Raw genomic sequence first — 27,333 nt, forward strand, 5'->3', positions numbered from 1 at the left:
GCTGGGTGCACCCCACTGGAGCCCACGTGGACTTGGAGGCTAGAAGGATGGTCCCCTGTAATATTCAGAGAAAGGCCACTTGGATGGGGGCATTTCTTTTCGTTTTGTTCTGCTCTGTGTTGTCCCCAATTTGGAAACAGTGAGGGTGGGGTGCGGACTTTTACAGAATATTCCCAGGTGTGTATCCGAGAGGTAGAAAGAGGGACTTGGCCCGCAGCTCCGGCCTTGTACTAAGCACTTGTGCCCACCCCCGAGGAGCGGGAAGCCAGCACTGGCACTTTGGCCAGGGCCGCGTGGAAGGTGGCAGCAGGCACCGGCCCTGGCAGCTTCCAGGCCTGACTGGCCACCGCCACGGTCTGAGGGGGAGCCCGCCAGGCCATGGCTGCGCACTGAGCCACAGCCCGGGGGACCGCCTCCCGGGGCCCCTTTAGGCACTGAGGCACCCAGACTGGTTCTCCCCCAGAGACTCGGAAGGTGGGGAACGAGGGGACTGTTTTTGGGGAGGTGGCTCTTTCGCCTGCTGTTGACTGAACACTGCAGCACTCTGTGGGTCTGGGCTTCGCACAGCTGTCCCCAGGATGGATCGCCCGTGCTGCCCTCGCCCACTGCAATTCTGGGACCCTGGACGGCTGCTTCTGGCCTTGACAGATTATAAAAGAAACAGCCCCAGTCGGGCGCGGTGGCTCAAGCCTGTAATCCTAGCACTTTGGGAGGCCGAGGCACGAGGTCAGGAGATCGAGACCATCCTGGCTAACACGGGGAAACCCCGTCTCTACTAAAAAATACAAAAAACTAGCCAGGCGAGGTGGCAGGTGCCTGTAGTCCCAGCTGCTCGGGAGGCTGAGGCAGGAGAATGGCGTAAACCCGGGAGGCGGAGTTTGCAGTGAGCCAAGATCGCACCACTGCACTCCAGCCTGGGCGACAGAGCAGACTCCCATCTCAAAAAAAAAAAAAAAGAAAGAAACAGTCCCCAAATAAGACCACCCCGACCAGCAGTTCCGCCTGCCACTGTCAGGTCTGCCCCGGTCTCCTTCTGCGCAGGGCTGTCTGCTGGCTTCTGGCGGGAGAAGAGGGGGAGCCCCGTGGAGGGGGCAGGCACACTTCTGGTGATCGGTCTCACTGGGAAACCAGTCAGCGCCCCCGCTCCCCTCGCCACTTTTCCGCTTTTGTCTCTCCCAGAAGCGTCCTTTTTTTGTGCCAAGTGTCTACTTAAGAGGGTTGGCGCCAGAAGCCCCCATGGTGAGTGCTGGGGCCCAGCCGTGCCCTGGGGGAGCAGATGGTGCCACCCCTGGCAGGGCCAGTGTATCCACTGCCAGCAGCGGACCCCTCTAGGGGGCCTGGACTTGTGGCATCTCTGAGGGCCCAGATCGCACAAGAGGACCTGGACCTGGAAGGAGGGTGGAATCATTCAGCATGCAGGCTGGGGCGCTAAGTATTAGCCCTTCCAGGGGAGGGGGCTGTGCCAAGTATTCCAGAGCCAGGTTGAGGCCACCAAACCATCTTGGCCTGGGTCCTTTGGGTCCGAGTGCCTGATCCCCCGATCCCTCAAAAAAGCAGAGGTGGGTGTTACAGGCCTGGGGTAGGGCTGCCTGCCCCAGTAGAGTCCCAGGCAGTGGTTCTCACGCCAGTGACACCCTCAGGTCGGGGAAGGGGCAGCCGACTCCCACCCGTGTCATGTGTGGGGCCACGTGTGGGGTGTGCGTTTTCACCTTGGTGAATCTCACCTGCCAATGCTTTCTCGTGAGTGCCGACCACCTTCTCTGACCATGTCACGCCCAGGCGGCGGCAGCCCCTGGCCACCACAAGACCCACGCCCTGGGTCCCCTGGCTCCCCTAGAGGGGCATTCCCTTGCCAATGTCCCCCAGTGGTGGCAGCAGATCCTGCGGCTGGCCTGGCAGATGGGACCCACTGATACTTGTATATTACACTGTCCTGATTTCAGACAATTTCAACCTTATTTTAAAAATAATATTCTATACGATGCTGTTTTCAAAGCTTTTACCATTTGAAATGCATGTGTGGTGCATGTTGGGGGATGGAAGGAGGGGCTGAGGAGCAGCTCAGTGTCACCTCCCATGGCCACTGGCCCTGACCCTTAATCCAGACACCGATGGAAGTTGACTTTTCATATCTTTCTCCTGAAATGAACTGTTTTAAATGGGAACATATTTTGTTAAAAAAAAAAAAAAAAAGACCCCAAAACCCAAAAACAGAAACGAAAAACAAAATACCCACTATGAGATCCCTCTACAGAGTCACCAAAATCCTAAAGCTGAAAACACTAACAGTGCCGAAGATTTAGAGGACGTGCTGTAAGAGGAATCCATACAGCTCTAACGGGAGTTTACACTGGGGCCCCCACTTTGGAAAACTGTTTGGTAGTGTGTTGGTGCTGGTGCTAACACACTCAGATCTCCCTATTTTATCTTTTTGAGACACAGTCTCACTCTGTCGCCCAGGCTGGAGTGTAGTGGTGCGATCTCGGCTCACTGCAACCTCCGCTTCCTGGGCTCAAGTGATTCTCCTGCCTCAGCCTCCCGAGTAGCTGGGATTAAAGGTGCCCACCACCACGCTTGGCTAATTTTGTATTTTTAGCACAGATAGGATTTCACTGTGTTGTCCAGGCCGGTCTCAAACTCCTGAGCTCAGGGAATCTGCTCACCTTGGCCTCCCAAAGTGCTAGGATTATAGGCATGAGCCACTGCGCCCGGCCAGTTCACTCTTTAGTAAAATTTTTATAGCAACTTCTCATTCCATAGTGATTTCAGTCACTCTCAACAAATTCACTTACAGTTATCAATATCTGAACTTTTGCAGGCATTGTTATAGATAAGGAATTTGGCCAAATGGACTCTTGATTATTGCAGTAAAAATTCTGCTCAAATTAGGTAACAGGCATTTGAAGTTTTAAAATTATGCAAACTGTGTTGCAAAAATTTCACTTCTAGGGATTTAAGAAATAGTCATGATTGCACAAATAAATGTGCTGTAGGCATGTTCATTTAACAAAATGTGTAAAACAGGGAAAACCTATAAACAACCTAAGTGTCCTATAACAGAATTCATTAAATCAGTTATGATACGTACATATGATGAAATGTATGCAGCCATTAAAAAATGTTATGAGGGGCTAAGTGCGGTGGCTCATGCCTGTAATCCCAGCACTTTGGGAGGCCGAGGTGGGTGATCACTTGAGGTCAAGAGTCTGAGACTAGCCTAGCCAACATGGTGAAACCCTGTCTCTACTAAAAATACAAAAAATTAGCTCGACGTTGTGGCGCATGCTTGCAATCCCAGCTACTTGGGAGGCTGAGGCAGGAGAATCGCTTCAACCCGTGAGGCAGAGGTTGCAGTGAGCGGAGATTACACCATTGCACTCTAGCCTGGGTGACAAGAACAAAGCTCTGTCTCAAAAAAAAAAAGGAAAGAATATTTGACATGAAAGGTATTTTTTTATAATACATACATTAAGTGAAACAGCAGATTACACCACAGTATATACAAGGTGTTTATATTTTGAGAAAATATATATTTTGAATATTGGAATTATATACACCCAACTAGTAATGCTATCCATTGAGTCATGGAATTACAAGTGATTTGTTTTTTTGCTTGTCCCTATTTTCCATTTTTCTACAGTGACTGTACTTGCAATAATTAAACATAGTATGGTCATTTAAAATACATCCACAAATTATCTGATACTCTCTTCAAAAGGTGGAGCCCAGTTCCTATCCCCTTGAGTGTGGGCTGGGTTACATGATTCCCTTGACAGACAGGAAAAAGCAAAAGTGATGGCTTGCAACTTTGCAAACTACATCATAAAAGGTTCTGTGGCTTCCTCTTGCTCACTCTTTGATTACTCACTTGGGAAAGCCAGCTGTCACACCATGACACCTAAGCAGCCTGTAGAGAGGCTCATGTGACAGGAACTGAGGCCTCCAGTCAGCAGTCACATGAGCGAGCCATCTTGGAAACAGGCTTTAGGTGACTGCAGTTTCAGTGGACAACTTGACTGCAACGTCATGAGATACCCTGAGCCCAAATGACCCAGCTCTGCCACTCCTGAATTCCTGACCCACAGAAATGGAGATCCTAAGTATTTTATTTATGTATTTGTGAGACAGAGTCTCACTCTGTCACCCAGGCTGGAGTGCGGTGGTGTGATCTTGGCTCACTGCAACCTCTCCCTCCTGGGCTCAAGCGATTCTCCTGCATCAGCCTCCTGAGTAGCTGGGACCACAGGTGTGCACCACCATGCCTGACTAATGTTTGCATTTTCTGTAGAGATGGAGTCTCACTATGTTGCCCAGGCTGATCTTAAACTGCTGACTCAAGCGATCTGCCCACTTCGGCCTCCCAAAATGTTGGGATTACAGGCATGAGCCACTGTGCCTGGCCCTAAGTATTTACTTTTAAGCCACTAGGTCTGCAGTAATTTGTTACATAGCAGCAGATGAATAATACACATATTTCTATAGCGATCACATTTATAATTTAAATTGAATTAAAAAGGCCAGGAACAGTGCCTCATGCCTGTAATCCTAGCACTTTAGGAGGCCGAGGCTGGAAGATCGCTTGAGCCCATGAGTTTGAGACCAGCCTGGGTAATGTGGCAAAATACCTTCTCTACAAAATACAAAAAAAAAGTTAGCTGGGTGTGGGCTGGGCTTGGTCGCTCACACCTGTAAACCTAGCACTTTGGGAGGCCAAGGTGGGTGGATCACGAGGTCAGGAGATCAAGACAATCCTGGCTAATACGGTGAGCTGAGATCGCGCCACTGCACTCCAGCCTGGGCAACAGAGTGAGACTGTATCTCAAAAAACAAACAAACAAACAAAAATTAGCCGGTGTGGTGGCGTGCACCTGTAGTCCGAGATACTTGGGAGACTATGGTGGGAGAATCACCTGAGTCCAGGAAGTCGAGGCTGCAAGTGAGCTGTGACTGTGCCACTGTACTCCAGCCTGCATGACAGAATGAGACTTTGTCTCAAAAAAAATTTTTTTTTGGCCGGGCGCAGTGGCTCATGGCTGTAATCTAGCATTTGGGGAGGCTGAGGTAGGTGAATCACGAGGTCAAGAGATCGAGACCATCCTGGCCAACATGGTGAAACCCTGTCTCTACTAAAAATACAAAAATTAGCTGGGCATGGTGGCATGTGCCTGTAGTCCCAGCTACTCGAGAGGCTGAGGCAGAAGGATTGCTTGAACCCAAGAGGCGGAGGTGGCAGTGAGCCGAGATCATGCCACTGCACTCCAGCTCAAAAAAAAAAAAATTTTTTTTTTTTAATTAACAAGTTCTAGTATCTAAAATGAGCAAAATTGCCATGTGTGGTGGATCACACCGGTAATCCCAGCACTTTGGGATGCCGAGGCAGGTGGATTTTCTCAGGTCAAGAGTTCAAGACCAGGCTGCAGTGAGCCAAGATTGCACCACGGCACTCCAGCAGGGGAGACAGAGTGAGATTCTATCTCAAAAAAAAAAAAAAAAAAGTAAAAATGCATTTGAAAAGAACAGCATCAGCCAGGTACAGTGGCTGATGCCTGTAATCCCAGCACTTTGGGAGGCCGAGGGTGGAGGATAGCTGAGCCCAGGAGTTTGAGACCAGATTGGGCAACATGGTGAAACCCTGTCTGTACAAAAAATACAAAAATTAGCCAACTGTGGTAGCACACACTTGTAGTCTTAGCTACTTGGGAGGTTGGGGGAAGGATTGCTTGAGTCTGGGAGGTCCAGGCTGCAGTGAGCCATGATTGCATCACCTCATTTCAGCCTGGGCAACAGAGCAAGACCTTGTCTCAAAAAACAAAAAACAAAAAACAAAAAAAATGCAAAAAGAAAACAAAACAGAACAGCCTCATTTTCTTATCACTTATACATTAGTTTGAAGGAAGGGAATCACTGGTAAAAGTTTCCATTTTCTTTTTTTTGAGATGGAGTCTTACTCTGTCACCCAGGCCGGAGTACAGTGGCGTGATCTTGGCTCACTGCAAGCTCCACCTCCTGGGTTCACACCATTCTCCTGCCTCAGTCTCCCGAGTAGCTGGGACTACAGGCACCTGCCACTACACCTGGCTAATTTTTTATATTTTTTAGTAGAAATGGGGTTTCACCATGTTAGCCAGGATGGTCTGAATCTCCTGACCTCGTGATCTGCCCGCCTCAGCCTCCCAAAGTGCTGGGATTACAGGTGTAAGACACTGTGCCCGGCCAAAAGTTTTCATTTTTGAAAAAAAGCATTAAAATATAGCGTGAGGCCAGGCTATATTACTCATTCCTGTAATCCCAGCACTTTCGGAAGCTGAAATGGATTGCCTGAGCCCAGGAGGTTGAGGCTGCAGTGAGCCATGTTTGTGTCACTGCACACCAGCAGCCTGGGCAACAGAAGAAGACCCTGTCTCAAAACAACGAAACATGGTTTACCACAACCAACAGGAAAATTCTGGATAAAGCCATGTATGAAATATTTACTGCTGTGCTCAGCAAGGTAGTGTAGAGGTCAAGGGCAAAATCCTGGGGTCAGGTCACCTAGTCTGCTGTCTAATTAGCTGTGTCATCTTTGGAAAGGTACTTGAACTCTCTGTGACTTAGAATTCATTTTCTAAAATGTGGGCAGGGCGTGGTGGCTCATGCTTGCAGTCCCAGCACTTTGGGAGGCCGAGGCAGGTGGATCATCTGAGGTCAAGAGTTTGAGGCCAGCCTGGTCAACAAGGTAAAACCAGGTGTCTATTAAAAACACAAAAATTAGCCAGGCATGGTAGTGCGCACCTGTAATCCCAGCTACTGGGGAGGCTAAGGTTGCAGAATTGCTTGAACCCAGGAGGCAGAGGTTGCAGTGAGCCGAGATCATGCCACTGCACTCCAGCCTGGATGACAGAGCAAGACTCTGTCTCAAAAACAAACAAACAAACAAAAAGTGGATAGTAGCATCTACCTCAAAGAATTGTTGTGGGATCAACAGTGCAGAGAACCTAGCAACTATAAAATTAAAAAAAGTTTCAGGATCCTCTATAAATTTATCATGCCAAGCGGGAAGTTACACCCTGACAGAGTCACATAGCATGTTTGTAACTTCTGCTTCTTAAATTATAATTTATTCCTTCCTTATTTTCATTCTGTAAATGACTATGAGACCAGAGACTAGTCCTCCTCTCCTTCCAATCACTCATCTTTGTTACAGATTAACTGCTTCCTTTATTGTTCTGTACCAAACTCACACCAGATGGCACAAAAGACCCCATGACTTACATCTTCAGTGTAGACAGTAAAATACACCCTTCCCAGAAAAAAGACCACCTCATCTGGGCACCGTCGCTCATGCCTGTAATCCCAGTACTTTCGGAGGCAGAGGTGAGCAGACTGCTTAAGCCCAGGAATTTCAGACTGGCCTGGGCAACGTGGTGAAACCCTGTCTCTACAGAAAATACAAAAATTAGTCAGGTGTGTTGGTGCATGCCTGTAGTCCCAGCTACTAGGGATGCCGAGGTGGGAGGATCGCTTGAGCCAGGGAGGCTGAGGCTGTAATTGAGTTGCGACTGCACCACTGCACTCCCGCCTGGGTGACAGAGTGAAAGAAAGACCACCTGGACCAATCAGACTGTTTTAAATATGTATTAAGCCTTACACGGAGAGATGCTGAAATTCTGCTAAGCTTCCCTAAACTTTGTCTATGCAAGTGATCCCAAACTTCTAAGCCTTGGAACACTGTCTTCCACTCTTGGGTATCTGTGTTTCCCAGGTGACCCTCCTTAAACTCTCTGCATGAATAAACTCCCTTTAGATTCTGACCCTTTTGATTATTTGAGGTTGACACACTGTGCAATATACATCAGAATACCAAATATTAACCTTCAGAGCAGTCTGTGACATTTAGGTAGAAATCTTTTTTTTTCAGATGGAGTCTTGCTCTGTTGCCCAGGCTGTAGTGCAGTGGCATGATCTCCACTCACCACAACCTCGGCCTCCCAGGTTCAAACGATTCTCCTGCCTCAGCCTCCCAAGTAGCTGGGACTAAAGGCGCCCAGCACCATGCCCATCTAATTTTTGTATTTTTAGTAGAGATGGGGTTTTGCCATGTTTGCCAGGCTGGTCTCGAACTCCTGACTTCAGGCGATCAACCACCTTGGTCTCCCAAAGTGCTGGGATTACAGGCGAAAGCTACCGCGCCCAGATGACATTTAGGTAGAAATCTTACACATATTCCTAACTTTGTTCTCTCCCCACTTACATTTCTAACCTCTTCTTTACAGTAAAGAACAAATCATTTGTGGACTTGAAAATTTCGAGTTACCATAGTAACTGAAAAAAAAACCTGGAAGTTAAAATGCCACTCTTGCTGCTCTCTTTTAATTAATAAACCCTAAAAAGGCTACTCACTTGGACACTACTTAATTAACAATCAATTAGTAAGGAAAAGATACTGAAGCAGTAAACTTAAGTGACAGTGAAAAGTTCTGTTAACCAAACATGGATTCTCTCTTCCTAGAACCAAGTTACAGTTGGAGTTACAGAAAATACTTTGAACAGGTCCTTCGGTATCCTGTAGGAAATCAGACAAAAACACAGATCAGTTACTTTCTTTTTCTTTTTTCTTTTTTTGACAGTGTCCCACTCTGTCGACCAGGCTGGAGTGCAGTGACGAGATCACGCTCACTGCAGCCTCCACCTCCTGGGCTCAAGCGATCCTCCAGCCTCAGCCCGCAAGTAGCGGGGACTACAAGCGCGCGCCACCATGCCTAGCTAATTTGTTGTATTTTTGTAGAGACAGAATTTCACCAAGTTGCCCAAGCTAGTCTGGAACTCCTGAGCTCAAGGGATTCGCCCACCTCGGCCTCCCAAAGTGCTGGGATTAAGGGCGTGAGGCACCCAGCCGGCCCAATTACTTTCTTCAGTCTGAGCCCAGGCTGGAGTGCAGTGGCGCGATCTCGGCTCACTGCAGCCTCCGCCTCCTGGGTTCAAGCAATTCTCAGGCTCCGCCTCTGCCTCAGTCTCCCGAGTAGCTGGTTTTGCAGGTGGCCGCCAACACGCCAGGCTAATTTTTGTATTTTTAGTAGAGACGGGGTTTCACCATGCTGGCCAGGATGGTCTTGAATTCCTGACCTCAAGATCCACCCGCCTTGGCCTCCCAAAGTGCTGGGATTACAGGCATGAGCCACTGCGCCCGGCCTGATTGCTTATATTTTTTAAAAGATTTTTTTTGGTTTCCTAGCCCCTTGCATCCCCCTACAAAGTTCCAAAGGCTTTGATGTTGTTGCAACGGCCATCAGAGGTCAAGGCAGCTCCCTAATGCAGGGCAGCCTCAGACGGGGCCGATCCTGCGCGGGGCCCGGCGGCGGGGGACGCTGCCGGCGTCCCCAGGACCTGGCTGGGGGAGGTGTTGGGAGGCGCACCTACACAGGCTCAGGTGACGCGAGTGTGCGGCAAGGGCTGCAGCCGCAGCTAGCTGGCTTGCGGTGGCCACTGAGGAACTTCTTTCTGCCCGACCTTGTGCTTGTGCCCTCCAGGCGACAGCCGCTTGGTGCGCAGCGCCTGCTCGCTCAGCGTCAGGCCCTTGCTGCGCCCTACGCCGCAGGCTGGCAAGTCGCGCAGGTAGCAGTAGTACAGTCAGTGGTAAAGTTCCCTCTTGTAGCTTATCGGTGGCGGGGGCCGGGTGGGAGCCTGCGGACACTAACCCGCAGCCTGCGGACATTCACCAGCAGCCTGTGGCCACGCGTCTGCGCATGGGCGCTCCTGGAACACCCAGCCGCCGGGCCTCGACTTCCGATTGGTTCCACAGGAGGGGCGGGCCTCTGTGACGTCACAGGAGCGCGCCTTCGGGACGTCACAGGAGCGCGCCTTCGGGACGACACAGGCGCGCGATCCCGCTGACGTCAGAGGCGCGGGCCTTTGGCGACATAATACCGCGAAGCCTTCGGCGACGTCACAGTGACGCTACAGTGTTTGGAGCTGGGTTGATTTCTCCTCAGGGTGGAGCCTGGTAACCGCTACTTCTCCACCATGTTCTGTGTGTTGCTCGCTGGAAAAGGGTAGTTGACAAACTCCGACCCAGCACAGTGTTTCTGTGGGTCAGAACTAGAAAACTATGTCCGGACGTGGCCGAGGCGGAAGGAATCCTTCAGGCCAGGAGTTAAAGAGCAGCCTGGGCAACATGGCGCGACCACTTCTCTGTAGTCACACCTCAGCTTCCCACATACTTGAACCGGAAGGTTCAAGGCTGCAGTGAGCTATGATCCCATCAGAGCACTGCATCCTGCCAGACTGAGGTAAACTGTGTCTAAAAAAATAAACCATCCAAGTGTGCAACAGGGAGGGACTGCTTAAAGAAAACATGATAATTGTATGTTCAAATACTTTTAACAAGTGCAAAATGTATAGGCTTAAATAAATAGGGCTGGCCGGGCTTGTTGGCTCGCGCCTGTAATTCCAACATTTTGTGTGCCCGAGGCATTCCGATCACTTGAAGTCGGGAACTCGAGACCGGCCTGGCCAGCATGGTGAAACCCCATCTCTACTAACAATATAAAAATTAGGCCGGGTACCTTGCATCGTTTCAGGGGCTCGCACCTCCCTAAGGACCCGGTAATTGAACCTCTCGGACCTGAGAGTGAGAAGCCTTTGCTTAGCTCTTTCCGGGCTGATCAGCCCAGGAGTAAGCGAGGAGAGGCCAATAAGCAAGACCCATGAGAACGACCCCCTCCTGGAGTTTGAGGCCCATTCCTTCCTGTCCCTGTGTCTCCTCTGTCTGGGACTCCTCTCTGCTCTGCCCCACTCCTGGGGCCATGGCCATGGGGGGGGCTGCTTTTGGGTACAGGCGCCAGTGGCAACCCTGGGTACAAAGTGGGCAGCTCACCAGGAAGGGATTAGAATAACATGGCAAAAAGCGAGGGGAAAAGCCACGCTGGCACCGCGCCTCTCGTGCCCCTGACATCACTGGGTGCACTCCTCCCTCACCTCACTCAGGCATCGGCATGAGTTCCATGGGAGCGCTGTCCTGCTCCCTTTGCTGCCTCTTTAATTTAGTCTTGTGGCTGCCATAACACTTTCCCTTCCCCAGCCCTGCCAACCTGGTGGGACATTAGGCTTCTGTCTCACAGGGTTCTGGGGACAGGCCTGTCCTGTATCATACCCGCAGCAAGAGCCTTTTTTTCTCCAGGGCCTGGGGAGCAGCCAGGCTTCGTGAGTTAAATGCAGATCTGAACCATACCAAGCTGGGATTGGGGTACACACTCTCCTCCTCTGAAAACTAGCTAGGAGTTCCAACTTGGTGAGAGGGAGAGTGGGACACAGCTAGACCAGACAAGGACTGATCACCTGGAAAAACCTGCCATCAAAGACCTTGAGGAGTGCTGGGTGTGGTGGCTCACGCCTGTAATCCCAGCACTTTGGGAGTCTGGGACAGGTGGATCACTTGAGGCCAGGAGTTCGAGTCCAGCCTGGACAACATGGCAAAACCCTGTCTCTACTAAAAGTACAAAAATTAGCTAGGTATGCTACGCTCCTGTAATCCCAGCTACTCGGGAGGTTGAGGCAGGAGAATCGTTTGAACTGGGGAGGCAGAGGTTGAAGTGAGCAGAGATCGTGCCACTGCACTCCAGTCTGGGAGACAGAGTGAAACTGTGTCACAGATATGAGCCACTGCGCCTGGCCCCTTCAGGTGGGTTTTGAGGCTTCACTACAATACTAGTTCCCCGTTGCTGCTGCAACAAATTACCACACACTTAGTGGCTTAAAACAGCACAGAGGTATTCCCTTACAGTTCTGAAGGCCAGAATTCGAAAGTCAGTCCCACGGGAGCAGGGTCGGTGCCTTCCCAGGCTCTGCCGGAGATTCCGTTTCCTGGCCCTGGAGGCCGCCTGCTCTCCCCAGCTTGTGCTGCCTTTCTGGAATGACACAAGTTTCCTGCTTTCATCACTACACCTCCCTCCGCTCTCCATCACCTGCTCTGCTCTTATAAGGATCCAGGTGAGTACATAAACCCTGTGGGGACAAGCTGGCCAAAGACCCTTAACTTCATTATACTTCCAAAGTTCCTTTTGCCGTGTAAGGTCATGTTCACCGGTTCCCGGGATTAGGATATGGGCATCTTGGGGGCATCAGCCTGCTACAGCTAGGCTGCAAAACTATTATACCCTCCTGGTGTTTCAGTGATTGGGAGAAAAAGGGTTGGGATTTTTTGCTTTAGGGTCCCTGTTAAACTTGTATCTATAAAGTCTGGGGTCCCTCTTAACCTTATGTTTCTGTTTTTTGAGACAGAGCGTTGCTCTGTCATCCAGGCTGGTAGTGGGTCGGTCTCGGCTCACTGTAAAATCCAGCTCCTGAGTTCAAGCAATTCTCCTGCCTCAGCCTCCCAAGTAGCTGGGACTACAGGCGCTTGCCACCAGGCCTGGCTAAGTTTTGCATTTTTGGTAGAGAAGGGGGTGGGACAGGGGGATGGGGGAGGGGATGGGGGAGGGGAGGGGGGGTTTCTGCTATGTTGCCCTTAGCTCAAAGCCATCTGCCCCGCTTCTGCTCCTGAAGTGCTAGGATTACGAGCCCGCACCACTGCAACTGTAAAATCTTATTTCCACACAGCTGAGTGTTTTAGAAAGTGTTTTAGGAAGTTTGCTAAAAGACCCTTGGAGACCTCCTCATTGTGGCCTCCCTGCTGTTGTGTTTAATTTGATTGATCTTTTCTGCCCTCCTGCTTTTCATAAATTAAAAGGCTAAAAAGAGGTACTAAACTTTAAAACTTCTCTTATAGTCTCCTATTAAAGTAATTCTAAGAACTACCAAAAAGGGAAAAAATTGTTTTGAAAGCAGTAAAATGATATGGTCTGTTAGGATGTAAAATATAGAAAATTAGTTATTATATGTTATTGCTGCTCTGACATAGGGATGTATTATTGAGAATCAACTTTTGGTCGATTTTCAGAAAAATGGAATAATCATATTGCTGATCTACGTAAACAAAGAATTGTTTGAAAGAAAATATGATATGTCTAAACTGGAAAAGTCCTCTAATAGTGTGTTCATGAGTATTTACACAATGGAGTTATTGTTTATCATGGGGGTACTGTGGACAAGCCCAGGGCTGCTGGTGAATCCTGCCATCCTTACCTTGTAAGGTACTTTGTAGTGTCTGTCTAAATATTAGCAACATTCTTTGTTTCTAGATTATTAGAAAGCTAAGGAAAAGTTGTATTTCTCTAATTATCAATTAGCATTTCTTTTAAACTTTCAGCATAGATATTTGGGATTTATTTACATATTTATTGCAAAGCCCTGGATCTTAGGGATTTACCCTATGTGTGTGTGTGTGTGTGTGTATGTGTATATATATATATATTTTATTTTTATTTTTATTTTTATTTTTTTTGAGATGGTGTCTTGCTCTGTCGCTGAGGCAGGAGTGCAGTGGTGCGATCTCAGCTCACTGCAACCTCCGTCTGCCAGGTTCAAGCAATTCTCTGCCTCAGCCTACTGAGCAGGTAGGATTACAGGCACCCACCACCATGCCCCACTAATTTTGTATTTTTAGGTGAGATGGGATTTCACGATCTTGGCCAGGCTAGTCTTGAACTCTGCACATTGTGATCCACCCACCTTGACCTCACAAAGTGCTGGGATTATAGATGTGAGCCACTGCGCCTGGCCAAATATTATTATTTTTAAAGTAATTGCCTCTCTCAGTCTGCTTTGTTAAATTCGTTATTCAGCCAGGCATGGTGGCTCACGCCTATAATCCCAGCACTTTGGGAGGCTGAGGCAGGCAGATAACCTGAGGTGGGAGTTCGAGACCAGCCTGACCAACATGGAGAAACCCTGTCCCTACTAAAAACACAAAATTATCCGGGCATGGTGGCATGTAGTCCCAGCCTGTAGTCCCAGCTACTCAGGAGACCGAGGCAGGGCCTCGTTGTCTGGGCAACAAGAGCAAAATTCTGTCTAAAAAAAATTCGGTATTCACCAAGATGCCCCTATTGTCTCTACTTTTATCTTGATGCATCACTGAGTTGACGTTAGATTTCAAATTCTTCTTTGCCCTTATACCATTCTATCTTAAAGCCACCTTTATATAATGATGAAAGAAATTCGCAATTTGTTATTATCATCTCTCTGATGGTATATAGCAAATGCTCACCTAAAAATAGCAACAACCAGTGAAAAACATCACGTGTTTTTTTGTTTTTATTTGAATGACTATTTACTTTGCAATCTACTAGCAAGCTGTAGAATTGTATGATATGCAGAATTTTAACTGAAGTGCATTAAGTGACCATTTAACCATGATAAACCATATTGATGGTGTTTATGTTAATATACTTGAAACGAACAGTTTTTCTTCATCATGAGTTATATAACCTACCCCTCAATGAAAGTCTAGAATTAGAGTAAATTTGCTAATTAATTCAATAACTTTTCCATAATATTTTTAGTTATGTACTTAAGGTTCTTTTAGTGTTTCTTCCAGTTTTTAATAGCGTACACCTTTTTTGCCTTTGTTTTTTATTGGTTCATTTTAAAGCAAAAACCTCATAACGTGCTATTTGGAAGCACTGTAACCTAGTGATGAGATCATAGGCGCTGGGGACACAGCCTGGCCACATCTCTTCTTTCTGAGCCTTAGTATCCTGTTTTGTGTTCATGAGAACTGAAGATCCATTCCGAAGATTTGATAAGATAGTAAAGTGCCTGACATAATACCGGGCTTATAAATACATAGAAAATGCTTCCTTCATATGTTTTTATTGATTGATTGAAGCAGAATCTTACTCTGTCACCCAGGCTGGAGTGCAGTGGCACTATCTAGGCTCACTGCAACCTCTGCCTCCCAGGTTCAAGAAATTCTGCTGCCTCAGACTCCCAAGTAGCTGGAATTACAGGCATGCACCACCACGCCCAGCTAATTTTTGTATTTTTAGTAGAGACAGAGTTTTGCATGTAGGCCAGGCTAGTCTCAAATTCCTGACCTCAAGTGATCCACCTGCCTCTGAAAGTGCTGGGATTACAGGTGTGAGCCACCACACCTGGCCTATATTTTTATTGTTAATTTAGTACTATTCTGAGTAAAAATAATTTACTATTACAGTTTAATAAATTGACTATGACAGTTTTATAAATGTCAGTGCTTTTTTATAAGGTGAAACATTATGTTGTGGGGCTTTTGTTGTGATGGTGATTTATTAGATTACTTTGTTTACAGACAATAATGTTCAGCTGTTGTGAAATTATAAAAACAATCTTCACATTTCATAATTTTAAAGCAGTATTAATGGTAATTGCCTTAGGGAAAGATAGTTTTGTTGTGATATATAAGTATGATCCTGAAGTTTAGTGTACAGCAAAGGATATTACTAAGTCAGCACTATTGTGTTATATCGTACACTTGAAACTTTAGTACAGATATCAATGTTTAGCAAATAGACATTAACACATAATGATAGCAAAAAAATGGAGCTGTTCTGATGGGAGACCATTGATTATGTTTGATTTTAATACTTCCCATGCTCTTGATGTTTTTTTTCTTCTTTGAGAGAGAGTCTTGCTCTGTCACCCAGGCTGGAGTGCAGTGGCACCATCTTTGTTGCCCAGGCTGGAGTGCAGTGGCATGATTACAGCTCACTGCAACCTTCGCCTCCTGGGTTCAAGGAATTCTCCTGTCTCAGCCCCCCGATTACCTGGGATTACAGGTGCATGCCACCATGCCTGGCTAATTTTTGTATTTCTAGAAGAGACGGGGTTTTACCATGTTGGCTAGGTTGGTCTCAAACTCTAAACTTTGTGATCCACCTGCCTCAGCCTCCTGAAGTGCTGGGATTACAGGTGTGAACCACCGCAACTGGCCCTCAGTATGCTTTTTATTTAGCCAAAGAATCAAAGCATTGCTGAAGAATTGAAGATTAGAAGTGACATATTTTTTGCTAAGGGAGGTAACAGAGAAAGAAAAATATTCCTGGAGGTAGATCTTCAGTTTGGATTAGTCTGAACATGATGAAACCTGTAGAAACCTTCATTTCTCAAGACCAAGTTTGTGATGAGTGCAGTCACCGCTTTTGTTAGTGGCATTTGTGACAGTGATTGCAGAAACTGAGAGTGTGAAGCCTGTATTATATAAAGAATGCGCAAATGCCGTAGAAGACACTGCAAGGATTGGGTGCTGGAACAGTGCCAGACCTGCCAGTGTCACGAGAGTGCAGCAGCTGTCACCAAAAGGAGAATCTCCACTCTTCCCGTCACTAGCATCACTTGATTTTGTCCCACTCATAAAAGATCTTGGAAGGAGTTAAAGGTGCTTAGTGGTTCCTCATTCCAACAGAACCTCACTTGGCCTGCACATGGAACATGCATTAGTCTTTGGACAGGACAATTCAATTCACAGACCACATGACAAAAGAATTTTGTGGCCATCAGACCTGTCTGCTTAAACCCACCATGGGTGCACTGTGTTCTCAGCTTGGTAAAAGGTAGATGTCACATACAAGAAGGCAGTAGAGCCAGGAACATGGTGGGGCCTCAAACAGTGGGAGGTGGCACCTGGCTCTGTGAGGACGGTGTGAAGTCCTCCGTGAGAGGAGCAGATGCCAGAAAAGGAGGTGAGGGTGGGCAGAAGAGGAGGCTGAGCAGCAAGTGAATAAACGTGCTCGACCTCAGAGGAGGAGAGTCCTGTGTCTTTATTGGTAATATTCAAATGTGGTTCATACTGATATTATTTTCTGTGGCTGAATGGTTGAACTACTCTGAAATACACAGGAAAAAGAGGGAAAAAAAACCTCATACTAAATCCTTGAGATGCTATGTTTCCTTTTTTTTTTTGAGATGGAGTCTCGCTCTGTCGCCCAAACTGGAGTGCAGTGGCTGAATCTCAGCTCACTGCAAGCTCCACCTTTCGGGTTCACGCCATTCTCCTGCCTCAGCCTCCCGAGTAGCTGGGACTATAGGCACCCGCCACCTCGCCCGGCTAGTTTTTTGTATTTTTTTTAGAAGAGACAGGGTTTCACTGTGTTAGCCAGGATGGTCTCGATCTCCTGACCTTGTGATCCGCCCATCTCGGCCTCCCAAAGTGCTGGGATTACAGGCTTGAGCCACCGCGCCCGGCCAGCTATGTTTCCTTTTAAAGTAAAAGAAATGTTACAAGATTTTCTGAAACCAACCTTTAGGAATATTTTAAGACCTTCTCCAATATTTTCCACTGCCTTTGTCAGCAATCAGAGATGACCTCCACACTGAGGCAAATCTTCCACTCCCCTTACCCTTTTCCTTGTCTCTTTCTCTCCTTTCCTCATCCATTAACTCCAGTCGGTCTCCATTGTCTCCAGGTCAACTTTCGTCCTCATCCACAACTCCTCCACACAAGCCCTGAACACCTGTCCATGTAAGTGACATCCTATATGTCTTTATTTTTATTTTTATTTTTGATACAGTCTTGCTCTGTTGCCCAGGCTGGAGTGCAGTGGTGTGATCTTGGCTTACTGCAACCTCTGCCTTCTGGGTTCAAGCGATTCTCCTGCCTCAGCCTCCTGAGTAGCTGGGATTACAGGTGCCCGCCACCACTCCTGGCTAATTTTTGTAGTTTTTGGTAGAGTCAGGGTTTTAACCATGTTGGCCAGGCTGGTCTTGAACTCTTGACCTCTGGTGATCCACCTGCCTCTGCCTCCCAAAGTGCTGGGATTACAGGTGTGAGCCACTGTGCCTGGTGCATGATTTACTATTTATAAGAACATGAGCTTACTACTTGTGTGACATTTATCCCTGTATTTTAGATGGGAGTTGCTGAGGTGGTATGAGATTTGGTGACTATATCTGGCCTCTCAGGGAAATGGCTAAGTTGTTCAGATTCTCAGCTGTATTATGTGAAGTTGTTTGTTGGCTTCACTGCTTAGTACTGTGAAATAAGTTATAAAGGAAAATATTTTATTAAAAAAATAGATTCAGGCTGAGCACAGTGGCTCACGCGTGTAATCTTAGCTCTTTGGGAGGCCAAGGCACATGGATTGCCTGAGCTCAGGAGTTTGAGACCACCCTCGGCAAAATGGTGAAACCCCATCTCTACTAAAATACAAAAAAAAAAAAAAAAAAATTTAGCTGGGCATGGTAATGGGTTCCTATAGTCCCAGCTACTCGGGAAGCTGAGGCACGAGAGTTGCTTGAACCCAGGAGATGGAGGTTGCAGTGAGCTGACATCGTGCCACTGCCAGCCAGGGTGACAGAGCGAGACTCTGTCTCTGAAAAAAAAAAAAAAAAAAAGAGATTCACTCAGGGGAGGGGGATCCATTGTTAGTAAAATATGTCTAATACCTGATGCTTCTTGGTCTCCTAATGACCTATGAAACTGCAGGTCTCTGGCTTTGTAATATATTCAGTTCCACATTTATTCACTAAAGAATTGAAGACCTGGCCGGGCGCGGTGGCTCAAGCCTGTAATCCCAGCACTTTGGGAGGCCGAGACGGGCGGATCACGAGGTCAGGAGATTGAGACCATCCTGGCTAACACAGTGAAACCCCGTCTCTACTAAAAAAAATACAAAAAACTAGCCGGGCGTAGTGGCGGGCGCCTGTAGTCCCAGCTACTCGGGAGGCTGAGGCAGGAGAATGGCGCAAACCCGGGAGGCGGAGCTTGCAGTGAGCTGAGATCTGACCACTGCACTCCAGCCTGGGCGACAGAGCGAGACTCTGCCTCAAAAAAAAAAAAAAAAAGGAAGACTTTTTATGTCCCCATTATGTGCCAAGTACTGGGTGGGACGCTGGGTGACAGAGATGAACAAATCCCTGATCCCGGGATTTCACAGTGGATGTTGGAATTCAGTGCCATTTAGCTTCATTCAATTCTGCAGCAGTCCCAAGATTTTCCAAGATCATCTTGTTGTCCAGTGTCCTATTGATTCAACTTTAGAATATATCCCAGAGTCTGTCCCTCTTCACTCCTCACTGCTGCCACCCTGGACCCATCTGCCATGATCTCTCACCTGGATTATCTCAGTAGTCTCCTAACTGGTTTCCTTGTTTCCATGCTTGCCTCCTTCAGTCTACGCTCTTTTTTTTTTTTTTTTTTTGAGTTGGAGTCTTGCTCTGTCACCAAGGCTAGAGTGCAATGCTATGATCTCGGCTCTCTGCAACCTCCACCTCCCGGGTTCAAGCGATTCTCCTGCCTTAACCTCCTTAGTAGCTGGGACTACAGGTGCGAGCCACCATGCCCAACTAATTTTTTGTATTTTTAGTAGAGGCAGGGTTTGACCATGTTGGCTGGGCTGGTCATGAACTCCTGGCCTCGAGTGATCTGCCTGCTTCGGCCTCCCGAAGTGTTGGGATTACAGGCGTGAGCCACCGTGCCCAGCCAGTCTACTCTCAATACAACAGCTAGAACAGTCCTTTTACAGTGGAATTCAGATCATGTTTACCCCTCTGTTCAAACTCTCCAGTGGCTTTCTGTTTCTACATGATTTGCCCCCCTACTACCTGTCTGTCTGTGCTTCCTGCTACTCTCCTGCTCTTACTTCTCTGTATAAACACTGAGCTCATGGTGTTTCCTTTAACATGCCAGGCATGCTTGACCCTGTCCTGTCTCTGGGCCTTGCTGCTCCCTCTGCCTGGAACATTCTTCCCCTGGCGTCTGCATGGCTCACTCTCTCACTGCTTAGGATTTCAGCTCAAAAATCACCTTATCAAGGGCCTCCAGGCCACTTTGCATAAAATATATTCTCAACTCACATTTCCTACTTGATATTTGACTCCCCCTTCTCCTTCACTAAACTGTAAACTCCATTAGGGACGGGATTTTGTCTGTTTTGTTCTGTTGTATCCCTAAATACCTAGACGGTGCTCAGTAAATATTTGTTGGTTGGATGACTAAATGAGTCTATTATTGAATCAGTCAATGTCCTGTGTAGAAGGGACTTCTCATAGCTGGTGCATATGTGTATGTATATCTGTGTGATACCTATTGTAGGGGAGGCACGTAGTCAGAATGGCTCTGTGTGGAATAGTTTTGCTTAGCATAATCCCAGCAGGCTCCCATTGGGGTTAAGCCACAGTTTTAGCCTTATTAAAATAACTTTTTAATCATAAAGTCAGAGGATGTAAAGATTGGAAGGGATCTGGGAGACTTTTCAGTTCGCTTTTCTCATTCTTGATGTGAGAATAACAGAGCCTAGAGAAAGTAAGTTAATTACTCACAATCGTAAAGCTGTACAGGTCAATCTGAAATTAGGCTTCTCATGTCAGATTCTGTATTCTTTCCTATATGTGTTCCCCCTGCCTGGGACAGTTCATGGGCTTTCAGATTTGACAGTTTTCTCTCCAGTGTGTAAACAGGAGTTTTTATCTGGACATTCTAGGTTAGCCTAGATCGACAATGACCCTCCCATGTGTGGAAAATCCCAAAGGTTGACCACTGTGAATGGGAACTACCCTAGATGTGTCAGGAGCACCACAGGCACGCTCACTCCTCCATTTGCTGGAGCCATGTAGGGTGGAAAGGAAACCCAAATTAAAACCCTTTGCTAGTTCAGTTTTTTATTGCATGTCACAGTCCAATGTGTCTCCATTTAAATTCAGATTGATGAATGGTCATACCAGCTGTAGGCCCTTTGGGCCAGAAGTCTTGATTTCACCAACTGTTCATTTTCCTGAGGGACTTCCTTCCTTCAGGCATTTGTGTGTAGCCAGTCTACTGTGAAGTTCAGAGGGGTGTAGAGCCCTCTCTTTTTGGGACAGCCTGTTCTCCTCGTGCAGCATGTCCTGAAGCTGGCCTGTCTCCATCCTGTTTCTAAGTGTGTGAGGTGCTTTATTAAGCAGGGTAAAGTGAGAGAGGACTCCTAAAGAGAGAAAAACTCCAGCATTTGCTGAAACATGTTAGTGAAATGATCAAGTTATAATTGGGATGGCATGAAAAGGACTAAAATTTATTTAATTTCTTGCCATCTGGTTTGTGATATATGGTGCCCCAAATTGAGTTTAGAAGGAACTTTGGTCATAGATCAAGAAGATGTTTTATATATATATATAAAATAAAATATATATAATAAAAAAATATAAATTTTTTATTTTATTTTATTTTATTTAATTTTTTTTTAGATGGAGTTTTGCTCTGTTGCCCAGGCTAGAGTGCAGTGGCATGATCTCGGCTCACTGCAGCCTCTGCCTCCTGGGTTCAATTGATTCTCCTCCCTCAGCCTCCCAAGCAGCTGGGATCACAGGTGCCTGCCACCACGCCTGGCTACTTTTTGTATTTTTAGTAGAGATGACGTTTCACCATGTTGGCCAGGCTGGTCTCTTACTCCTGACCTAAGATGATCTGCCCACGGTGTTGGGATTACAGGTGTGAGCCACTGCGCCTGGCCGAAGGTGTCATATTTTATTCTACTTCCTGTGGCTTCTCTTACAATACCAATCATGCATGAAGTCCATGGTTTTGCTGCATCTAGTTTTACTCAAGCAAAAGCTCTGGACTTTCTTAGTTTACACTAATGTATTCTAGTTTGCATCTGAAATGTACTCTGAGATTGTTGACTTCCAGATAGCCATTTTTGGGTCAAGGAAAGTTCAGGTCTCCTGAGTATAGTAGCCATACCACCTAGAGAGCTTCCTTTTGGTTTGCTTACATTAGGTGGGCAAAACAAGAAAGAGCAGAAGGCTGGGCACAGAGGCTCATGCCTGTAATCCCAGCACTTTGGGCGGCTGAGGCAGGCAGATCACCTGAGGTCAGGAGTTCGAGACCAGCCTGGCCAATATGGTGAAACCCCATCTCTGCTAAAAGTACAAAAATCAGCCGGGTGTGATGGTGTGTACCTGTAATCCCAACTACTTGGGAGGCTGAGGCATGATAATCGCTTGATCCCAGGAGGCGGAGGTTGCAGTGAGCTGAGAGTGCACCTCTGCACTCCAGCCTGGGGGATAAAGCAAGACTCTGTCTCAAAAAGAAAAGAAAAGTTTAGGGACACTCAGCAGAACTATAAGGCCTAGAATTGGAAAGTGGGAATTACTCTGTTCGTAGATGATTTCTTTTCAAGATGGGCTAGTGGAGTTTCTGAGCAGCAGCTGCATTCTCCTTTCACATCTTCAGATTTTATGAGATTATTTTTTACCCTCTGAGTGATCAGATCTGCCTCACAGTCACTTATGGGAGCCCTTGATCTCGACAAAATGGACCTTGAGTAGCTGAGTTCAAAGAACTGAGGTGGCAAGAGGGGATCTCCTTCTTGGTTCTTATATATATATATTTTTAATGAAAGAGCTAGAGAAGCAATCTCAAGGTCAGGATAACTCACCCTGATGTTCTTCTCACTTGTCAGGGATTGTGCTGCATTCTGACATAGGTTCTGCCATCAAACACAGAATGCTCTGATCCTTACAGGCAGAGGCAGCTCTTCAGCCTATGAGGTAAGTAACCAGGGAATGGAATTCTCACCATTTTTATTGTCTATGCTAAGTTTTACTTTTAGATTTGGGCCTGGCTGGGCGCAGTGGCTCACACCTTTAATCCCAGCACTTTGGGAGGCCAAGGCGGGCAGATCACAAGGTCAGGAGATCGAGACCATCCTGGCTAACACGGTGAAACTCCATCTCTACTAAAAATACAAAATATTAGCCGGGTGTGGTGGTGGGTACCTCTAGTCCCAGCTACTCGGGAAGCTGAAGCAGGAGAATGGTGTGAACTTGGGAGGCAGAGCTTGCAGTGAGCCAAGATCGTGCCACCGCACTCCAGCCTGGGCGACAAAGCAAGACTCTTGTCTCAAAAAAAAAAAAAAAAAAAAAAAAAAAGGATTTTGGCCTGCTTCTTTTTTTTTTTGAAATAGAGTTTCACTCTTGTTGCCCAGGCTGGAGTGCAGTGACACTATCTCGGTTCACTATAACCTCTGCCTTCTGGGTTCAAGGGATTCTTATGCCTCAGCCTCCCGAGCAGCTGGAATTACAGGCATGCACCACCATGCCCAGCTAATTTTTGTATTTTGTAGTAGAGACAGGGTTTCACCATATTGGCCAGGCTGGTCTCAAACTCCTTACCTCAAGTGATCTGTCTGCCTTGGCCTCCCAAAGTCCTGGGATTACAGGTGTGAGCCACTGTGCCCAGCCTAAACTGCCCAATTTTAAGGGGACAATTGGGAACACAATGTTTAAAAGGTAATGAAGGCGTTGCCATGACTGTGGTTAGCAGTGTGAAGACCCTAGAAAATCTGTGTGAACCCCTGGGGGCTCATAGTCTACTACTGAAAGAACACAAACACATCCCAGCCTTGAGCACATCACATCCCCCCATATGCCTCCACTTCCTGAGCCCGACACAAACACATCACAGCCTTGAGCAATGCCTCCACTTCCTGAGCCCGACACAAACACATTCCTCCGTATATTTCAAAGAAAAACAACACCTGGAGAACCTCCGATAAGGTTGCAACCTTTTGTAAAAGCGCAGGAACCAATAGAAGGCTGCTAAAAGCATAATTTAAAATGTAAACCAATTGTAATGCCTTGTTCATCTGTAACCTGACAAGTCCTGTTTACCTCGAGCTATAAAAAGCAAGCGCACGCATTGTTCCGGGCCCTCTTGTATGTTGTAGAACGGAGGGACCAAGTTCGAACTTGCATTAAAGATCCTTGCCGCTTGGCTTTGACTCTGGACTCTGGTGGTCTTCTTCGGGGAATAAACGGTCTGGGCATAACACTACCTGGTCAAGAGCCTTAAAAACTTGGATGTACGTGTTAGGACACTAGGTTCTGAAAGCTCCCAGGGTTGTATAAACTTCTATATTAGGTTCCATGATGCCCGATGGTAGTCCCACATTTCCACAGTAGACACGCTATTGCTGCTTCCTTCCTTATCATGAGAAGAGCAGAAGATGCAGATAATACATGAAGCAGGAAGACAAAGGGGAGACACTGAACTTGTCACCTACCTTTGGGTGCCCCTCATGCTTCGTATTTCCCATTGAGCCTCACTTATCAGTGACACAGGGAATGGTCCCTTTGCTCTCTACTTTCCCTGTGGCTGCCTGGAGGTAGGGGAGGCAGATCGTGCCACTTGCTGACATTATGTTGCTGTGGATTAGTTGGAGGGACAGGAACAGGAAATTTTCCTGGAGGTGTTTGTGTCACTGGGGCTCACAGGGGTACTTTTTTTTTTTTTTTTGAGACGGAGTCTCGCTCTGTCGCTCAGGCTAGAGTGCAGTGGCCGGATCTCAGCTCACTGCAAGCTCCGCCTCCCGGGTTTACACCATTCTCCTGCCTCAGCCTCCCGAGTAGCTGGGACTACATTAGCTGGGACTACAGGCGTCCGCCACCTAGCCCGGCTAGTTTTTTGTATTTTTTAGTAGAGACAGGGTTTCACCGTGTTAGCCAGGATGGTCTTGATCTCCTGACCTCGTGATCCGCCCTTCTCAGCCTCCCAAAGTGCTGGGATTACAGGCTTGAGCCACCGTGCCCGGCCACAGGGGTACTTTTTAATCTTCTCACTGGCCTCTGTGATTCTGTGACCCTGGTTATTACATGTTTAGAAAGTGTCAGCTTATTTGAAAGGGATACTCTTATTTTCTATCTAAACATTGCCAAAAACTATCACACTTTTTTTTAATTGAAATATTTTTGTATTTTTTATTTTTTGGAGATAAGAGTCTCGCCCTTTCATATGAACATGAAGGGACCCCTACTGTGGGTCTTTAACTTAATAACATATCAATGAAGGGTCATGTCTGAATGAATTATAGACGTTTAGGACCTAAAAAAGGAAGGTCCCAGAAACTAGGCTTTGGTTTATTTCTACTACTACACTTGCTATTGAAACCAAGCAGGTGACTTCATTTCTCTTGGATTCAGCTTTCTCATGTGTCAGGATGGGAGAGGAAGGGCGGCATTGGGCCAAGTGTCATTCCACTGTCTGTACTTCAAATCTGGCTGACACACGTGTGGCAAATACTTAGATTTGTTGACAGCAGTTTCCTGGAGTGCTGTCTTGAACGATTCTGAACGGGCTCAGCAAGAAAGTGTGTTTCAGTTGATTGGGTGTGTCTGTCATGGAGAAGGAAGTAAGGAGTAGGGAGCACGCAGCATTCCCGGGGCATTCCTGTCCATTGTCTCAATACCTGCTGCTGACGTTTCCTGTCCCTTATCAGGAATCCTGTCTACTGTGTGTCTGATGACTTGAACTTACTGAGTGCTGCTTCGTTGCATCATAGACACCACCTGCCTTTGAACAGCTACCCTGCCTCTTGAGAATGCAAAGGCTGCCAGGGGCCACTGCTGTATGGAATGGCCTTCGGTCATTTCTGCTTAGAACACAGAGGTCATTTTGGCTAATAACATAACTCTCCTATTGAATGAAAGTGTTAAAATGTTCCTCCTAAAAATACTATTTTTTAGGCTTCTTCAGATTTGCGCAATATCCTAAGCAAAATGCCTTCAATATGAAGTGAATATTGCTTGATGGTAGGGAACTTGTCCGTAATGTACTTGAGAATGCAGATACAAATAAAAGAAGGTCTATGTCAAATTTTATCTTCCACAAATTATTTTCTCTTACACTTTCAGCTCAAGCTCTTGGACTCACTGAGGCAGTAAAAGTTCCATATCCTGTGTTTGAATCAAACCCCGAGTTCCTGTATGTAGAAGCCTTGCCAGAGGGGATTCCCTTCTGAAGCCCTCCTGGTTTGGAGTTCCATGACGTGAAAGGATCATTCATGAGAGTAATAAAATCAAGTTTGTTGTTAAAAAGTAAGTTTTAGGCCAGGCGTGGTGGCTTACGTCTGTAATCCCAGCACTTTGGGAGGCTGAGGCAGGCAGATCACCTGAGGTCCAGAGTTCGAGACCAGCCTGGCAAACATGGTGAAACCCCGTATCTACTAAAAATACAAAGAATTAGCTGGGCGTGGTGGCCGGCACCTGTGATCCCAGCTACTCAGGAGCTGAAGTAGGAGAATCACTTGAACCTGGGAGGCAGTGGCTGCAGTGAGCTGAGATCACAACACTGTACTCCAGCCTGGGTAACAGAGTGAGATCTGCTTCAGCCACAACAGCAACAATAAAAATGTAAGTTCTGTTTGCCACTGTAGTCATTTCTGGAATTGAAACAATAAAATGACATTTATACTAAAATGTTTTTCTAGCTAGAGGTGACAGGTATGGCTGTAAGTCCTTGATGGAAAAGCCTGACTCTGAGCTGCAGTCCTGGCACTCTCCATTGCCCCTGCCATTCCCCATCCCGTACTCAGTTGTCTTCATCAGTGAGAGAATAGTGACCACTGCCTCCATGGTGTTCAGACACACTGTGGTGGCTCACACTATGCCTAAGTACTTGAATGAAGTTTAATCTGCTGGGTTTTATCTGCTGTGTTATTCCTGGGTCAATCTTGTTAGCAAGTAAATATTGATGATTGAGTACCCTTTTCTTTTTTTCTGGGACAGAGTTTCACTCTTGTTGCCCAGACTGGAGTACAATGGTACAATCTCAACTCACTGCAACCTCCGACTCCTGGGTTCAGGTGATTCTCCTGCCTCAGCCTCCCAAGTAACTAGGATTACAGGCATGCACCACCATGCCCGGCTAATTTTTGTATTTTTCGTAGAGATGGTGTTTCACCAAGTTGGTCAGGCTGATCTCAAACTCCTGACCTCAGGTGACCCTGAGGTCATATCACAACCATTTTACTGGCTGTGAGGCCACCATTGTACTGGCTACTGTAACATTTCTTGGTTTTCTTTCTAGACCTGAACTAGTTATTTCCTACTCACCTCCTGGAATGGCTAATAAACACTAAAGGTAAGAGATTACCTGTATTTCATATTATATTTCACTGCATTAAGACATTCTTTCTCAGCATTCCTTAAATCACACAGAATCATTGACCACTCTCTTTGGGGGACTTGCAGTTAGTTTCTTGGTTTTTTAAGATATTTTATTTAATGGACCTCTTTTTCTTTCTTTTTCTTTAAAAAAAATTTTATCGGAAGTGTCACATTTGCAATCCCACTTCATTCATGTTTCCATGGCTTTGTTGAGCCCCCTGTGGAGGATTACACTACAAGTTTAATTCTGCAGTTTCCTTAACTTAAACTGTAACCTTAAACATGGTTAAGACTGGCTTCCCTGTGCTTTTCTTCACCCTCCTTTCTGGTGCATGATGACCGAGAGAGCTCCTGTCATCATGTCTCCATCCAAATAGGACACATGTAAGTAAAGAAAACGCAGCATGAGCCCTGCCTGCACCCATGGTCAGGAAAAGCAAGAGGTGTTTTTTGAATCCTAGAATAATTTTGCATAAGTCTCTTGGTTTTAAAAACGATGAATTTTAAAATAATAAAGTAAAATAAAGCACAAACTCTGAGGCCAAAGTGATAGGATTTAAATCTGTGCTCTGCCACTTAGAA

At 46.7% G+C, this 27,333-nt stretch overlaps 1 protein-coding gene and 2 long non-coding RNA genes across 14 annotated transcripts in view; 1 reads left to right on the forward strand and 2 right to left on the reverse strand.

The window, feature by feature from the left end:
• The window catches only part of RABGEF1 (RAB guanine nucleotide exchange factor 1), a 1,203,668-nt gene that overhangs the window by 254,306 nt on the left and 922,029 nt on the right, over positions 1-27,333 (reverse strand). The gene's annotated exons all lie outside the window — the stretch shown is intronic.
• Positions 8,328-9,745, reverse strand: LOC117072937. Its single transcript, XR_004433023.1, has 2 exons — positions 9,397-9,745; positions 8,328-8,542 (listed from the first exon to the last, which is right to left on the reverse strand). It is a non-coding gene; the product is annotated as an uncharacterized LOC117072937 (long non-coding RNA).
• Positions 9,877-26,725, forward strand: LOC117072936. Its single transcript, XR_004433022.1, has 5 exons — positions 9,877-10,265; positions 17,298-17,353; positions 22,269-22,356; positions 25,498-25,680; positions 26,672-26,725. It is a non-coding gene; the product is annotated as an uncharacterized LOC117072936 (long non-coding RNA).

Source organism: Trachypithecus francoisi, unplaced genomic scaffold (assembly GCF_009764315.1).
Source record: "Trachypithecus francoisi isolate TF-2019V2 unplaced genomic scaffold, Tfra_2.0 Lachesis_group4, whole genome shotgun sequence".
Classification (NCBI taxonomy): Eukaryota; Metazoa; Chordata; class Mammalia; order Primates; family Cercopithecidae; genus Trachypithecus; species Trachypithecus francoisi.